The 17,346-nt window shown below is 52.3% G+C and overlaps 1 protein-coding gene across 2 annotated transcripts in view; it reads left to right on the top strand.

Moving 5' to 3' along the window:
• ZBTB7C (zinc finger and BTB domain containing 7C) overlaps positions 1-17,346 on the top strand; it is a 299,236-nt gene that overhangs the window by 56,499 nt on the left and 225,391 nt on the right. The window contains exons 1-2 of one of the 2 annotated variants that reach the window (XM_037033974.1): positions 12,480-12,551; positions 14,335-14,552. The gene's annotated coding sequence lies outside the window, so the exon portion shown is untranslated. Of the gene's footprint in view, positions 1-12,479; positions 12,552-14,334; positions 14,553-17,346 lie in introns of those variants that run through there. The other variant, XM_037033965.1, reaches the window with a different exon arrangement.

Below are 17,346 nucleotides of genomic sequence, written 5' to 3'. Positions count from 1 at the left end.
CCCCCCTGCCAACACTGCTGGTTACCAAGAGCCTGGGAAAGCTCATTCATCAATCAGCAAATCTGGGGAAAGTGACAGGATTCAAGGAGGAGGAGGGTTTCTGGCAAGCTAGAGGCTATGGTTTTGGGTCATATGGGGTGCATCATGGTGTGGCCCACAGAGCACTCTCTTGTAGTGAAGATCTGGAAACTGCTATCAGCTCAGCCCCTTGTTATCTGTGTGATTCGGGGCTACCTGAACCTCAGCTTTTGTATCTGTGAATTGGGTATGACTATCGTTACCTTTTCCCCAGCGTTGCTTTGAGGATAAGGAGGTACTGGATAGGAAGCTCTGTGCAGGTGGCAAGACATGGCAAAAACAAAAAATTGTTATTATAACTGTTTTTGTTCCTCTATTGGCTTACAGAGAACTTTCTCATCTTTTTCTTAATGCACAGCAGTTGATGATAGACCCTCATGTTCAGATACCTAAAGCTGATGCTTGCCTGAGGCCCTGCTGAGAGGGGGGGCCAGGGAAGCCTGGGCCCAGGCTCCAGACCCAAGGACAGCTTTTCAGCACACCTTTGAGCTTGACATTCCTTCACTCCCCTACTTGTTCATCACCTCTGCCTTTGACTTTGGTCACTTCTGTTCTCCAAAGTTCAGCTCTTAACTCCGAGATACATTTTCATCTCCTGGCGCCCGGTGCCCCTGGGACTGCCCACTGTAGTGCCTGCCCCCCACCCCTGGCAGCATCCTAGCCCTAGATCTAAACTTTCTCCTGTACCCTACCCCTGGCTGGCCAAGGAGCTAAGAGGACCACCGAGTGACAGTGTAACTTCTGTTGGGGACAGGGGCTTCCTGGAGGTGATGCTTCCACTTAAAAGAGTGGGTCAAACTGTAGGCCTTTGGGGCCATGGCAGCATTTTCAAACAGAAAGCCCTGTTGGGATCCCTTGGATGGCCCCAGGGCCTAACAACGTGGTTGGTGCCCAGTAGGGCTGTGGACATCTGGATGGGTCAGTGGGTGACACCGTTAGGGCAGGTAGCTCTTCTCACTGCTTCTGGGACTGTTTCACTCCCTCATCAAGCATTTGTTGAGCACCTAGTGGGCACTGAGCAGGGTGCTGGACACTACCTTTGGAGTCCTCACAGTCCAGTTGATGCCAAATTAGGTGGACGGACAGGTTGCATTTTAGGGTGAGAGGTGCTCTAGGAACTGTAGAAGCACCCACTGGATCCCAGCCTGTCACTTCCTGGGAGAGGGGACCCTTGAGCTGAACCTGGAAGGTCAAATAGAGTGAGAAAGGGGGCTGGTCAGGGTGCATGGCACCTCCAGTCCCTGCCCTTCTTCATCCCAGGGCCCCTAGCACTCACTTACAGGGTCTTAGCAGTCTGGTCTCTCCACCCAGCCTCCTCCATGCTCTGCCAGAGAGAAATCTCCCAGTGGCTAGGATTCTGGGTCCTGTGATGAGCCTAAGTTTGCTCTGTTGCTGAGGTGGGGCTGGGTCAGGCTAGGGGGTGGGCAGGGAATGGACCCTTTTGGGGATCCCCAGGCCCTGTAACTGCTGCTGGAAAACCTTAGTCCATCACTCCAATCAAAGGTTTCATGTCTTCCAGAATAAGTGATTTAACTTATCTTTTAGATTGCAATTGACTTCAGCACATAAAAGGTTCATTCAGTTTGAAGCAACATCTCCGCCAGGAATGGATTAAGAGCAAGAAAACAGTTCTTTCTTAACACGGGTGCAGCTGGGACTTTGGAAACCCAAAGTCACTTGTAATCTCCTTTTGGGGCTCGTCAATGCTGACAGGTCCTCCTTCAGTCAGTGGTAATATGGTCTCCCCTCTGGGGAAACCCACTGACTCCCCACCCAGCAGGCTGTCCATGCCAGAGGAGAAGTTTAGCTGGTTGAGATGCACAAAGCCACTGTTCTTTTAAAGCCTTTGAACTTGGACCCCTCCTTGCTGGCTGCTGGCTACTGGCTGCTGGCTGCATCTTCCTTTTCAGTCCCTACCCCCATCAACATCAGAAGTCCAGGGAACTGTGAGCAGTGGTGAGCCCCAAGGGCTTCCTGAGTCAGTCTCTGGAACGAGTACCATGAGGGACATGGAGGAAATATGAGCCGTGGCTTCCCTGCCAAAATGAGTCTACATGTCACTCCTGTCCATGGTCGGAGGAAGGAGTGTGTGCTTGTGAACTGATTCAACTCTGTGGAGGGCAATTCAACTCTGTGGTGGCTGTGAAGTTTCAATGCACAAATCCTGTGATCCAGGAGTTTCACTTCCATGAATTTATCCTACAGATGCAGGCACATATAGGACAGGATGTATGTATAAGATTGTTCATTGCAGTGATGTCTGTAAGAGCAAAAGGCTAGAAACAACAAGTGTTTATGAACAGGAGACTGGACTAACCAAATATAGTGCAACCGTACAACGGAATAGTATGCAGTCATGGAAAAGAGCAAGGATGCTTTTATAACCCTGGCCTGGGATGAGCTCAGAAGTATTGTGATAAAAGCAGTATAGAACAGTGTTATGGTATGGTACCACCTGTGTAAAAAGGTAAGAAGAATACATATCACTCTTTATTGACACAGGTATAGAGTCTTGTGGGGTAGAAACACCAGGGAACACCACAGGGAAGGAAGCTGGCTGGTGGGTGGCAGGGACAGGGGACAGGTCTGGGAGGGAAATTCTTGATTCAACAGCCTGTTGTGCCATTTGAATCTTGAACAGTGTGACTATATTTCCTATTTGTGGTAGGCAGAACAATGCCCCCTCCCAAATGCCTGTGCCCTAACCCCCAGGATCTGTCAATATGTTGCTTCACTTGGCACAAGGACCTTGCAGATGCGATTAGGGCTACAGCCCTCGAGATGGGGAGAGGACCCTGGACCGGCCAGGTGGGCCCTAGTCGAGTCACGCGAGTCCTCAAAAGCGAGAGCCTTTCCCAGCTGTGGTAAGACAGGGAGACACGACCAGGGAAGAACAGCCAGAGAGATGCTGCGTCGTTGTCTTCGAAGGTGAAGGAAAGGACCCACGAGCCAGCCACAAGGCCTGACAAAGCGAGGGATTCTCCCTGACAGTCCCTAGGAGGGAACCTGGTCTGGCCGGCACCTATGTGAAACTTGCGACCTACAGAACCATGAGAAAATGAACCGCTGTTGTTTAAGCCACTGACTTTGTGATGCTTTGTTACCGCGGTCATAGGAAACTAATATGCCGAACAATAACGGAAGGAAACAGTTTTTGAAAGAAGCTCCCAGTTCAGTTAGAGGGGCACCCACAGCACGTGCACGGAGGAAGCAGACCCTGAATTTCACTGCAGTGCTGTGCAGTGCAGACTCCATGTGGGGGAACCCCACTGACTTTTTGAAGGACTTTCGGGGTGCCCAGTAAGGCCAGGCACCGTGCCATGTGTAGAGACCGCGCACACAACCTGGTCCCTATGCTGCGGGCGGTGGGGAGCTTTGTGGCAAATTTTTCAGTATCTCTCCTTGCCCTTTAAAACTGGCCCCTGGGATGTGGGCACCGTGTCCTCCCACCCCTGACACATGGCCTGTTGTGTGCGGTATTTCCAGGTCCTTTGCCCTCTTGGGCCGGACGGACTGGACTTTCCCTCATTCCCCTGATTGTGGCCAGTCAGCCTTGAATCCTGTCATGGCTGGAGAACCCAGCACCTCTGGGGGAAGCTTGGATCTGCTCTCAACTTTCCCCCTCAAGCGCTCAGAGAGGGCACCACTTGTCCCAGCGCCACTGAGGGATAGGATGACTCGGGTTTCTGCTGGGAGGTGTGTGTCCCACCCCGTCTCCTCATGAGATCACCTGCTCCCGTGCAGGGGTCTGTTGTAGTATTTTGTTCTCTGAGCATCATCTCGGTAGGCCCCGATACAGAACAGAGACTTACTCAAGCCTGTCCAGTGGAAGCAGGTATACAGCCCCTGTAGACTGCTGGGTGGTACCAAGCGGGCACTAGGAAGGATGCAAGAAACAAAAGGTAGAGCCTCATGATCAGGAGAACATTTACCTTCGTTCTCCTCTGCCATTGCCTTTCTCTGTGGCCATTCTATATAGGAAATGAAGGGGAAAAGTGATTTCCTCCTTCAGTCCCCCCTCCCCTATGGTGTATTGCCTGGGTGCTGTGACTCTTTGATTAGAAGGAGCCACCGAGCTGCTAATAGGTGCTTCTCAAGTCCTGCCAGCCGCCCGTCAGCCCGCACCACCCCCAGGGCTGCACTGGAAGCCCCCAGCCCCAGCTGTCCTCTCCTGCTCCCTGTCTCTGTCCCCCCCCCCAGCTTCCAGTGTCCTCTGATCCATCTCTCAAGGCTTCCTCTCTTGGCCAGATGCACAGTGTGTGCCAAGAGGAGGTGGCACTGTGCACAGCCAGGTGACATGTGTACATGCTGTAACTCTTGGAAACTGGCTCTGCCTGAGGGAGTAATCCTGCCGGCACCATCTCTGCCTCTGCAGGAGACTCGGAGCAAGTGTCTTCATGCAGGGACACAGCAGGGCCCCTGGAGCGAAGCAGCCAGCAGCCACTGTCCTTCCCCGGGTGAGGAGGAGTTGGTCAGCAGTGAAGTGTGGTGCCCAAGGGGCATTCTTAGGAGTCAGGTGGCTGAGGATTTGAATCCAGACTCCTCATTTAGGAGCTGAGTGACCTGGGCTGCTTACCCTTCCTAAGCCTCAGTTTACTCAGGCTGGACTCAGACCTGGGGTGTCACCTGGGTGTATAAAACTTGGTCTGGCCCTTGTGGTACATCAGCCCCAACAGTGTAAAAGCCCCTGCTCCTGGAAGACTGGACAGTAAAGCAGAAATAGGCACTGGTCCTGGGCTGGGTCGGCCATGCTGACCGACTAGACTTATCCCTGAAAAGGATGGTTGTTACTATTTTGCAAGGTTCATGCTATTTTACTGTCTTGGTTCATTTCGTTGCTGCCAGACCCAGCAAGGATGTGGGTTGCAGAGGCCCCTTCCCGCCAGCCCTCTGGGTGGAACCCTGGGTCCAGTCTGTGTGTCAAGCAGGACTGGTAAGCCTGCCATCACACTCACATGCCCTCCTGGCCTCTTCAACTGCCTTCTTCACCCTCATCCATCACTCACCTTCTCTCCTTGGCAGTCTCCCACACATGCCCCCCAGGCCTCCTCTGCCCCATCCCTGCCCCTTTTCTTGCTGACCTGAGCATTTTACAAACCGTCTCCTACCTTGGTCTCAAAGTGCCTTTACTCTTTCATCCCTGGAAACTTCCCCCTCCTGCAGTGGGCAGCCTGCCCTTTTCATAAAGATCTTCTTTCAGAACTGCCCCCTCCCAGCTTGAAAGCTCTGAAATTCTCTTCTCTGACCACAACCTCCAGGCCCTCCACTGGCCTCCTGCAGAGCATTAGTGATGTGGTGGGCTCTGGCCTGCATGGAACGGGAAGTTCATGCATTCCCGGGGACGTGGAGGTTTGGCGATTGAGTAGAGTTGACTGTGTCAGGTGGGAGAAGAGGCCACCAGAAGCTTGGGACAAAGGGGACAGTAAGAGCTTGTTGGTAGAAGCAGGCTCCGACCTGGGATGGAGGAGCAAAGGCAGAGGGGTCGAAGCTTCAAGCTGCCAGAGAGGGTTAGGGGACATGCATTGCTCTGCCAGATGTTTCTGGTCCAGGGCTGAGCCTGCCTCAGGCCTAGTGCCTCTGACTGGCTTCCTAGGGAAAACAGGAGAAAGAACACCTAATTTAGGAATGGTAACATCTCTTAGAGGAAGAAGCCAGGCAAGGACATATTGAACTTGGGGATCAGTTCGCAGAACATTCCTTCTTGACACCAGGAATGTATAGAGTTGGGGTTAAATTCTAAACTTGAGCTTACCTTCCAGCCTGGCCCATGTGGTGAGGCCAGCAACCCTGATGGTCTCTAAACCCCACTCTGGGAAAACCAGCTGGTAAAGGAGGAATAAGTACCACTTCAGGCAAGGGCTCCAGACACAGAGACTTCTCTTGTCCAGAGGTCAGCCTGCCACCACCTCCCTTGCCCAGAACACAGCTGCCAAGGGGACGGAAAAGCACCTCTAATTATGGCTGAAACCATAGCTCCTTATTCCTAAGGACACCCCTTCCCCTCGCCCTTGCTCGGAGTCCCGTGGTTGGCTGGCCTAGGAGGATTCCAAGTTGCACATCAGAAGCAGGGGAAGCTTCTGTAGGCAGGCATACCCAAACAGGTGGATGGCCTCTGGGCACCTTGCTGTGCGAGGGGGCGGACAGGAGAGCAGAGAAGCCAGAGCAGCGGGAGGAACCGCCCGATATAGCAGAGAGCCTCTGAGCACTGGCAGAGGGCCGGCAAGACAAGGCTCCATTAGGGTTAGCACTTCAGCCACGGCCAGGAGCAGAGCTGGACAGGCTTTTTAAAATGGTTTGTATGTGTGAGTAACACAGCTGGGGAGAGGCGTACACAAACAAATTTTAGGTTTTAGATTCCTTGTCCTGAGAGGAAAAGAAGTGTGTAAACATTAAACAATGTATTGTGGCCTTGACCGGTGTGGCTCTGTTGGTTGGGCATGTTCCAAAAAGCGAAAGGTTACCTCTTTGATTCTCGGCCAGGGCACCTGCCTAGGTTACGGGTTCGGTCCCCAGTCAGGGCATGTACCAGAGGCAACTGATTGATATTTCGCTCCCTCTTAAAAAAACACAGACACATACATATATACACACATATATGTACATATACATACACATACATGCACTGTGCAGTAGGGTTGAAACAAAACACACTTTGGTGCTTGAAGGGCAATGTTAGTTGTCTGGGAAGCCCTTGTCTGGGAAATACCTCCTCTGTGTGGCAAGATAAATGCTTATTCCCAATGGTATCACAGGGTGTTAAGACTCAAAGGACCATGAGGTTCCATAAACGCATAGAAAATTTTTTACAGGTGACGCAGCTGAGGTTCAGAGATGTGAAGTGAGTTGTCCAAGGTTGTACAGCCAGATAGTGGCAGAATGGGGCCTCAAACTTGTTTCAGACGCTGGGGAGCAGGCCTGGGGGCAAACACCCTACCTCAGGCAGGAGCAGTCAGAACAGGGCTGGGACCCTCTGCAGCCTCCCAGAGGTGAGACCCCAAGGCCTTGGTGGGAGATGGGGGCCTAAAGCATCTGTCCAAGGACAAGCAGAAGAGACCCTGCACGGAATAGGGTGAGGCCCAGGGAATGGGCAGGTGGTGCTGGGAAGTCGGAGAGCTGATCAGAGGTGCACGGGGAAACCCGGGACGTGAGCCGGGAGGGTGTGACGGTGCCCACTATGAAAGCCGTCACAGGCATCCCCTGGCCAGAAGGAGTGACACAGCTCTGGAGCAGCCCGCCTCCAGGCAGGTCAGGAACTGGTTTGAAAGGCAGCTTACAGCCCTGAAATGGGAAACAAAGAAGAAAATGACAAGCACTCCTTGCACTCTTGTAGGCACCAGCTCCTGGAGTCGCATTTTTGCTTTCTGTTTCTTTCAAGAGAGGTGGGGAGGGCCTCCAAGCCTGGCCAGTCCAGTGCAAACCTGTGGCAGCTTCTTACTGAACATCTACCCACAGACTTCCTATTTCAGCTCTTAATAATCACAAGCTCGGGGTTACCAGGGTCTCCTTGTTGCTATAGTGACAGGTGATAGCGCCAGACTTCCAAAGCACTGGACCCTTGACTCAGAGGAAAAACAGAATGTGGGTTGCTTTATTTGGGGGTTTGAGAAGATTTAATGTGCCATTTCCCAGCCCTTGCTGCTGTGGCAGTTTGTGCTTGAAATGTATCAAACCTCAGTATCACAGAGTAACTGACAGTTTGGGGGGGCAGGCCTCTGAGAATCCACAGAAGATAAATTTTAAATGGTAACAATGATAAAACAACATTAAGCCCATCTGGACAATGACAAATAAATAATTGTACATGCGGTTCCATCACCGTAACATGGCCTTTGTGGTCAAGAGCTGTAGCCCTTCTCTTGGTTTTCTTAAATGCACATTTTGGGGGGAGGGGAGATGAGGGTGCATGTTGGGGGGGGTCTGCTTTTCTAGTTACCGTATCCTGAGCATCTTCCTGGGTGGCTACGTTACCTTGATGCACTTTATTTTTATTGGTTGGGTAACATCGCATCTTTTTTGTGAAACTCTATTTGACCTTCTATTTGACTTCTCCTACTTTGTCTCTTCAGTGTCTCTTGAACCCAACTTGGTCTCCATCATGCCATCGCTGTCAAAATTCTTATCCTTCTGATATGGACAATTGGCCAGCCTGGTCCTTGTCCCCTCCCCCGCCTCCACCCCTCAACACAGACGCCAGGATTTCCCTGCTCTACAGCCTTGCTAATCAAAGGGTGGTCCCAGACCAGTGTGGCCTGGGCGCCCCCGGGAGCTTGTTAGAAATGCAGAATCTTAGACCCCATGTGGGACCTACTGAGTCAGAATGTGCATTTGTATTTCGCCAAGATTCCTAGGCAATTTCTAAGCACATTACAGCTTGAGAAGCACTGACCTGAAACACACCTTCCCCATGGCTCCAGGGTAGAATGGATACACCTGGCCAGGTGTACAGCCTGCTGAGCGGAGACCAAATGGTGAGGGGGCAGGAAAGACTGGGGAAGGGCCAGGCTAGTCGGACAACCACAGTTGTCACGACTATGGGCAGCTGTGGGTCAGGAAACTTTGAGAGGTTCGGGGGGTGAGGGGAGGCCTGCAAAGGAAGTTCTAAAAGTCAGATTGATGGAAAATGCAAGACTGAAAACTGAGGGTCCCACTGGCTAGCAGGGGCAGGAGTGTGGGCTAGGCCAGCACAACTGCCAGCCCCCGCTCGCGCCAGCTTTATCCATGAAGAAGCTAAGGCACAGAAAAGTGACGTTGCCTGCTCAAGGTCACAAGTAAATAGGTGGGGGCTGGGATACAAACCCAGTTCGAGCCCACACTCTTAACCACCATGCAGTGCAGCGTAGGGTAACAGTGGGAGGAAGAAAAGAATCACGGGATGTTCAGTTCCTCAAGGAGCTGGGTACTTTTTTACTTCATTACATAGAATATTCACAACGGCCTTTGGATGTGGGCATTTGTACTCCATTTGTAGTTGAGGAGGTTGATTGGTACCAGGGATCAGCTATTACTGAGGTCACATGGTTACAAAGAGCTGGATTCAGGATTTGAACCCAGGACATTTTGGCTACCAAAGCGATGCTCTTTCCACCTTGCAGACTCCATCGGCCAGGAACGGAGTCGATCGCTGCTCTCAGAACAGCTTCTCTTCCTGCCTACCTCCTGCTTTAAAGCCCCATCTCTGCCCAAGGACACATTCCCTCATCCTTTGAGGACAAACACAAGGCAAATCTTAGATATTTTCTCTCAGTCCTTACCCTTGTGAAATGCTAGGGTGTCAGAAGCTACCTGGCTTAGCATTTAATCCAATCGCCTCTCTCTTCAGGTAAAGAAGCTGCAGCTCAGAGAGCTCAGTGACTTGTCTGAGGTCACACAACCGGCTCTAATGCAGATCTGAAGCTCTGCATTCACTACTCCTTTTCTGACCCTGGGCTGTATTGGTATCTGGTGCCTGTCAGGCCAGCCAGCACTGGGCTCTTAGTTGCTAGGTCAGTGCAAGTCCAGGCTCAAGTTTAGGCTGGAGGATGCAGTGGGAAAACCTCCATCTCACAAAACAAACTAATATAATTAATGCCTGCTTGTTGTGAAAACTCCAAGCACTCCAAGTGTGTCCAGAAACACTTGCAAGCCCCCCCGCCAGCCCTCCCCAGCCCACTCCCCAGGGGTGACCACTTAGTGCTGTCTCCAATGTCTCCTTAATTTTCCTGCCAGCCGTTGGGTTTCGTAGGATCCATGCCACAGCAAGGCTATTTTTAACAAGCATCCCAGCCTTCGGGGGGTTGAGGAGAGGGGAAGAAAAATATCCCATTCGTATATTTTAAATCCATGCACATTTGAGGAGGCAGCGGCTTTCCTGTCCACCCTGCCAAGGGTTTCAGGCAATTGATTAGGCTTTTTGGGTGCAGAGTAATCCTTTCTCTTCTCCTAATGAGGCTGGAAGGCCAGGGAGGGGTTCAGGTGATGTTTCTGGGGCTGGTGGCTGTCTCAGCTGGCTGCCTCCTAATCCCACAGCCCTCAGCCTCCCAGCAGCCTTGGAGATTCTGGCTGGGTCTCCCAGGGCAGGGGAGGCCTGGGAACCTGACTCTTTGTGCCAGACTCATATTTAGAAATGTTTCTAGCTAGAGGTTGGCATCTGTCCCGCTTGGGCTCTGGGCAGGGGGTGCAGTCACATGTGCTGCCTTCAAGTGGGCAGATTCCGAGTGGGCAACAGCCCACTTTGAATATAAACACACCCCTTTTGTACCCAGGAGCTGGCATCTGAGCCTGAGCTCCTGGGCACTGGGTGAGGCCCAGTGCTGGCAGCCTGGAAGGCGGGAGGGGGAAGGAAGATGCCACATGGCTTGAACTAGGCCAAAATGGTGGCGGAGAAGGGGTCCCGGCTCCCTGCCCCACACCTGAGTCCTGACCTGTTTCACACCCCCAGGTTCCCCGGGTGCTGTCCCTGCCTAAGGAGGGCTCCTGCAGCCCCCCGGGGAGCTGGATAGTGCCCCATTCGGGACTTTCCTATCCTTTCTGCCCCGCATGTCCCCCAGTCTGTTCAGGGGTGATCCTGGGAGGCAGAGTGGAGCAGGACAGGGTGAGACCTTGATGTGGGGCCACTGAGTGGCAGCATCTTTTCCAGCTCTCTCTGTCTGTGAGTGGCCTGCCCTTGAACCTCTCCAAATCCTACCTGCAAAATGTGGCCCTGGGGGACATCCTCGCTGAAGGCTCTGACAGCGAAGGCTCTACAATTTCTTGCTCACCCTGTGTTCTTTTCCATGACAGTGCATGATGACAGATGAATAAGACCAACTGGTCCCAGCCTTAAATAGTAGACTCCTGGGTAACAAACATCATGCCTTAGCGCCTTGTGTAAAGCAGTTTCTTTAACTAGGGCACTCTGGCTTATCCGCTCGTGCCTCCCTGTGTAATGAGGGCCTGCAGAAGGCAGGCCCTCCACTGCCACCGGCCCCTGAGCGGCTGTTAGGGGCTTTCAGATCTCCTTATATCCCACCTCTCCACCCCTCCGCAGGCCTGCCCCAGGGACCAGAGTGGCTTGCTCATCAAATTCAGCTCTCTGGAGAGGAGGCTGCCTTCCTACAGCCGAATCTTCAGAGAGAATCGAAATGCAGCAACAGGACCTCCCTCCTACAGCCTGATGCCAAGCAAGTGCCAAGTCCTCAAGCAGCTGGCATCCTCCCTCCCTGCCCCCCCTCCCTCTTCTGCCCATATCTCAGAGGAAGAAAGCTGCAAGGAGTGGTCATGAAGGTTGAACAGGTATATTCTCTGTATCTCCTGGAAGAAACATGGTAAATATCCAATAATGAAAGGAAGGAAGGAAGGGAGGGAGGGACGGAGGGAAGGAGAAAGGAAGGGAAATTCAGTCTTTGCTCCAAAGGAACTTAAAATTCAGAGGAAAAGCACTAGGCTTGTGTAGATAGAATGGTGGCACTGTGGGACTGCAGGGGACCCCAGGGATCCAGGGACGACACTCATACCCTCCTTTATGGGAAGGGAGATGCAGGCCCTGAGGCAGGAGGGGCTGCAGGTGTGATGCCTTTGGCAGACCTGGGAGGTCAGAGGATGGCAACATCACCCAGGCGAGTGAGAGCCGGAGTGAGAGCCAGAACCCGACCCAAGGCTGCCCTGCTTTCCCTCTGCCGCTGCCCTGAGTGTCCCTTGTCCTTGGAAAAAAATGCCTTTTATTATGGTTGGGAGTGGACGGTGCAATTTTTCTTGGAGGGTTAATTGTTTTGCTGACAGCACAGATAATTAGGAACGAGAACCCTGGAGTGAGGGCGACAGCACCATCTGCCGAGAATACGCTTTGGCCCCACCTTGCAGGAGGCCTTGGGAAGGCTCCTGTCTCCACCTTCCCCACCCCCGCCAAAACGAATGTGCTCTAGGGGCTTGCCTGGGAACTAGAGCCACCAGGTGACTGTACAGCCAGTGGGACTGGCCAGCAATTGGCTTCTAAAGGGTGCGCATTTTCTCCCTCCTGCATGGCACCCAGCGCACATAGAGGGCCCACTAAGAGCTGCAAGGCTAAATGTGGACCCACCAGGCCACCTGGGACACGTACTGCTAACACGAAGGGGATGCCTTTCTGTTCTTTCTGTGACCTCATGCTCTGAGGTCTGGTCCTCTGTCGACGGGGGCAGGCATGTGGGTCAACCCTTTCCAGGTAGGAATTTCCTAGGTTATGACTTCCCCTGTGTCAATAGAAGCCAAGCAACTTTGGAATCAAGTCGAGAATCCCACTGTCAGGGGCAGCTGAGATCCTTCTTCATATGAGTGGAATTGCATGTTTTTTTTCTTAATTTTTATTTAGAAATATGTCATATAAACAAAAGAGCATTGACATGTATATAGACTTTTTGAAGGTAATAACAGTAATTTCTTTGTTCTTTCAAAGGGACTTCTAACCCCTGGTACTGCCTTGCCCAGAAACACCTTAGAAGCCAGAGCCATAGGGAGCCAGGTCACCCAGGAGGCTCAAGGTCAGCCCAGCCCAGCCCCCAAAGCTGTGGCTGTTTATCACAGCCAGTTTCCTCTTTGCCTGAGCTGCTCCTGGTAGCTGGGAGCCCCACAGGCTGGTCTTCCCTATTTATCACTCTGTTCTCTCTGCGCTTTCTCCTCGACCCTCCTATCAGGGGAGAAACCAAAGGCGTGATTGTTCTCCTTTTCTCCCCATCCCCCATAGCAGGCCAAGCCTGCCTCCGTTTCCCTCCTCCTCCCGACTCCTGCTGACCGGCCACATCCCAGAGGAGACAGGAAATTACCCCAGGACCAGGGAGCTTGCTGGGAAGGAAGACCACTGGGAGTCAAGGATTACAGCCTTGACTCTTTCTCTAACTCACCCCTCTGTGCTTCTGTTTCGTCGTCTTTAAAATTCCCCTCTACCTTTCACCACCTGGCTTATTTCAGTTAGCATAATGCTTTCCAGTTCCATCCATGCTGTTGCAAAGGGTAGGAGCTCACCTTGAACAGGAACCTAAACAACAAAACAATCAAACAAGCAAAATATAACCAAAGACACTGAAAGAGAGGACAGGCTGACAGTGTCCGGAGGGGAGAGGGGAGGGAATTTCAGGGGAAAAGGGGAATGGTTTACAGGAACAAGTATAAAGGACACATGGACAAAAACTAAAGGGGGTGGAAATGGGAGGGAGGGAAGAGGGCTGGGCTGGGATGGGAGTAAAAGACAGAAAACTGTGCTTGAACAACAATTAAAAAAATAAAATAAAATAAAGTACCCCTTTACATCGCTACTATGAAATCAAATGGGTCGGATGATGCGCAACAGCTCCAGGGGGTAGATCATTGTAGGGTTGTAAGGTACTGTCACTACTGTCCCCACCTTCCTTTGCCACCCCCATCCCTGTTCCGGATGCTTCCTCCTACCTGCAGCGCTGGGTGCCCTGGTAGAGCTGTCCACCTGCCACAGCCACTTCTCAGCAGGGGGTCCACGGATGCCTGGAGGAGCCTTAGATTTGGGGCTCAAGGTCACAGCCATCTTGGCCACAGGAGCCTGCCCCCCACCCCCACCCTAGTTGCTGGAGCCCAAGCCTGGTCAGAGGTGCAGGGCCGAGCCGATCTCCACTCTGGGGCAGGGCTGCTTCTCGCTGGAGCCTTTAACCCCCCCACCTCCACCCCATCCCAGAATGTGAGCTGTGATCTTGACTACGAAATATGGTCACTCAGGGGATCCGGTGTCTGTGTCCCTCACCCAGTGAGGTCTGCATCTCCACCCCTGTCTGTCGTCTTAGTGAAGGTCTGTGAAAGCAGCCTCAGCCACAGGCGGGTGGCCTTCCTGGAGCCCCCAGACTACATGGGTACCTTATCTCTGGGACCTGGGCTGTCAGAGTTGAGGACTGACACCACTTGACATGTCCTTGTTCTTTGCAGTCTCATTGGTGGAGGGAGAGCAGCCAGGTCCTTGCTCTCCCACGCAGTGAGGTTCCGTTGCTGGGTGTGAGCCACACTCAGAACGGTGGTTCGGACAAGTCACTGAAGGCAGGTCTTTCAGGAAGATAAAATGAAATACGCAGGGCGAGAAGACAGGAATAAAGATGTACACGTGCACACGTGCACACAGAGGCCTGGTGTTGGTCTCGGTGGGCAGTGAAGAAAGACTCTGGCTGAGGCAGGTTCATAGAGTCACCAGGAACCACAAGACCTAATAGGAAAGAGCAGAGAGAGGATGGCTGTGAAGTCCTAGAACAATAAAACTTGGACATAGGCCTTTGGCCCTGGTAATGGAGACCTCTGTTCTTCCTGCAGGTCCCCTCTGAAGCAGCTGTGAGCTCACCACCCCTGGCGAGTGGGCCGGCCAGGAAAGCAGTAAGGGATGGCAAGGAGCCCTCCCAGGGCCTGAGATGTGCGCGTCTTCTGCAGCTCGTTGGACCTGGAGCCTCTAAGTCAGGAGGCTGCACCAGCTGGGAGACTCAAGAAGAATTGGTGCTTCGGCCCCTGGCGACATGTACACAGTGTAATGACAGGTAATGGACCTGCGGCTCATCTATTCTTTCTGAATGATATGACAGGTAGGAGAATACATCAGCCTGCAGAAGACATTAAATGTCAACTCTTGGGAAGATAACTATGCAAACAAACCTAGTAAGGCCTGATAAGATGATAGATGGGTGCTTTCCAGTTATTAGTTTTCGGCCCCGTGCACTTGCGGGAGCCAGGCCCCGGAAGATTTAGCGTCAGCTGCGTTCACTTCCTATGTCTAATGGGAAGGCCTGATGCTGTTATGGATGTGACACCTCTTGTTTGAAGAACTCAGAGTAACAAATCAGGAAGTCATCACTCCCCATCAGCTCCCTTGGGAATCAGGGAGGTGGTGGCAGGAGGAAACAGAGGCAGCAAGGGGCACAGCAGCTCTTTTGTGGATTGGTGAGAAGTGATAGGTTAGTATTTCTTATAAAAAAAGAAACGGAAGGGGGACTTTGTGGCTCCCTCCATCCCTCCAAGAATGCCAGGGCAAGGAGCAGATGATCAGGGGTGGCTGGGGGAGGTCACGGGTGGGATCTGAAGAGCTCAGGAGGGGCTGGCAGACACGGTGGGGTGGCCAGCCAAGGCAGGAGGCATCACACAGGTTCCCAGAGCCTAGAAGGCAGGACCTGAGGTTGGAAGGATGGGGGTGGGGGCACTGGGACTGGATACCCCAAGGTTGAGTTCTGTTTCATTGGCCTGTGGTCTTCATTGTGTGTGTTTTGCAGTATGCCACTCTGGCGACTTCCATCAGGGAAATGGCAGGCTGGGGTGGGAGCAAAAATAGCTTGAGGCCTTGGGAAACTGACCAGGGCAGGGGAAGAGAGCCAATGGCCTGGGGCAGGAGGCCCAAAGGGGTGTGGCAAATTCCATTCCAGTGCAGCCAGTGTCAGGGTCCACGGGTTGGGTCTTGGGTCGAGCCAAGGGGTGGGGAGGGGCAGAGTAGTGAGACTTCTGGGTGGCCTCATTCTAAATCAGGCAGGAAGAATAAAATGAAGAAGAAAATCCAGAAATCAGAGCCCAGCTCCAGGAAATGGATCAGCTACAGGCACCAGGCAGGCTCAAGACTTGGCTCCTGTCTGTATGAGGGAGTGGAAGGGGAATCCAGTTCCAGGGGCCCCAGCAAGGATAGCTGGGGGCTTGTTCTGCCTCGGGGGGTTAACTGCAGAACTGGCAGCTCCACAGGCGCCCAGGGACAGCTGCATCCCTGGGGACCCCAGAGCACAGTGTGCTGGTCCTGGGCTGTTCCCAGAGCCCCCCTCTCATGGGGTAGGTGATCTGTGCATCTTAGACCTGACTGGGGACCTGAGCAGGCCTGGCCCTGTGGGGCCTCAGGTGGGAGGGGATAGAGGGTAGGAGGAGGCAGGACAGGTCCAGCCTGCAGGTGGGTGAGGACTTCTATCACACCCAAGGCCAGGGAAGTAAGAGGCAGCACACTTTCTGCACAAAAGAGCATAGGATTTGGTCTATGGGAAGGTTCTTAAACCTCACCGATATTTACTTTTGGGCCCCGTGCTGGGTACAGAAATGCTAGAACGCCTGGTGGGTGTCTGCTTCCGGTGGGGGAATATGTATATGGGAAGAAGTTTGAGAGTGAAGGCATATTCAAGACTCTAAGAGCCTCGGGCTCCTGACTTCGAAATGGGACGATACTTACTCACAGGCTGGGTGGGAGAATTAAGTAAAATAAAACGTGCAAAACACTTGGCACAGCAGCCAGCACCCTAAAAAGTGATCGATACACTTAGTTGACCTCCATTGTTCTGCTTATGCAGGAGCTCACAGTCTGGCAGGAGTGGGAGCAAAGGAGGCTGGGAGAAACGCAGCCTAATTCCCAGAGCTGCCAATTGCTCACAGGGTTGGAGACTTGGGCATTGAAAGCCTGGTTATCAGAACCCCTCTGGCCGTGGATAAGGTGGTTTAAGGGGGATTGGGACACTCAGAACTAGTGCCTATACCACACGTGAGTGCTTTGGCAGTTGTAGGCCTGGGCATTCTTTATGGGCACTGGGTATGGGTGAAACAGGTGCATCCAGGAATTTCCAGAAATGTTCAGAGGAGAGGACCTTCTCGGAATGCTTGAGAGGCTTCCTATTGTTGGGAATGGGGAAAGGGAAGGTAGATACAGAACCCTAGCAAGACTGGGCTCCTGGAACAGGGCTGCCCAGAAGATGCTGAGATCGAGCCACACATGTTGTTTTTAATTTTCCCATAGCCACCTTAAAAAAAGGTAAATATAGAAAGTGAAATGATTTGTAATGTGTTTCATTGAACTCAGCATGGTCAAAGTATTACCCTTGCAACATGCAATCAATATAAACATTACTAATTAGATAGTTTACATTCATTTTTCAAGTCCAGGGTGTTTGACACTGACTGTACATCTCAGCTTGGCCTAGCCACATTTCCTGTGCTCGTTAGCTACCTGTGGCTAATAGCTCCTGTATTGGACAGCTCAGGTCTAGAACATGAACTAGAATCTGGAACATCTTGCCAAGGCATACCCAGAGGCTAGTTGACTCCTGAGCTAAATAGCAGGATTTACTATTATGTCCTCTTCTTGTGACACATCTGGAACAGATCCCCAGGTAAATTGGCTTGAATGATCAGAGACCGCTCACAGGAGCCTCCAACCTGCAGCCCGCAGGCTGCATGCAGCCCAGGATGGCTATGAATATGGCCCAACACAAAACCATAAATTCTACTTAAAAATCTTTTCTTTTTGCTCATCAGTTTTTGTTAGAGTTTCTGTATTTAATATGTGGCCCAAGACAACTCTTCTTTTTCCAGTGTGGC

This window comes from Sturnira hondurensis, unplaced genomic scaffold, assembly GCF_014824575.4.
Source record: "Sturnira hondurensis isolate 20B ecotype Veracruz unplaced genomic scaffold, ASM1482457v3 Scaffold0001872, whole genome shotgun sequence".
Taxonomy (NCBI): Eukaryota; Metazoa; Chordata; class Mammalia; order Chiroptera; family Phyllostomidae; genus Sturnira; species Sturnira hondurensis.
Note: the sequence above shows the minus strand (reverse complement) of the source record. Positions and strands in the feature narration are given on the sequence as shown.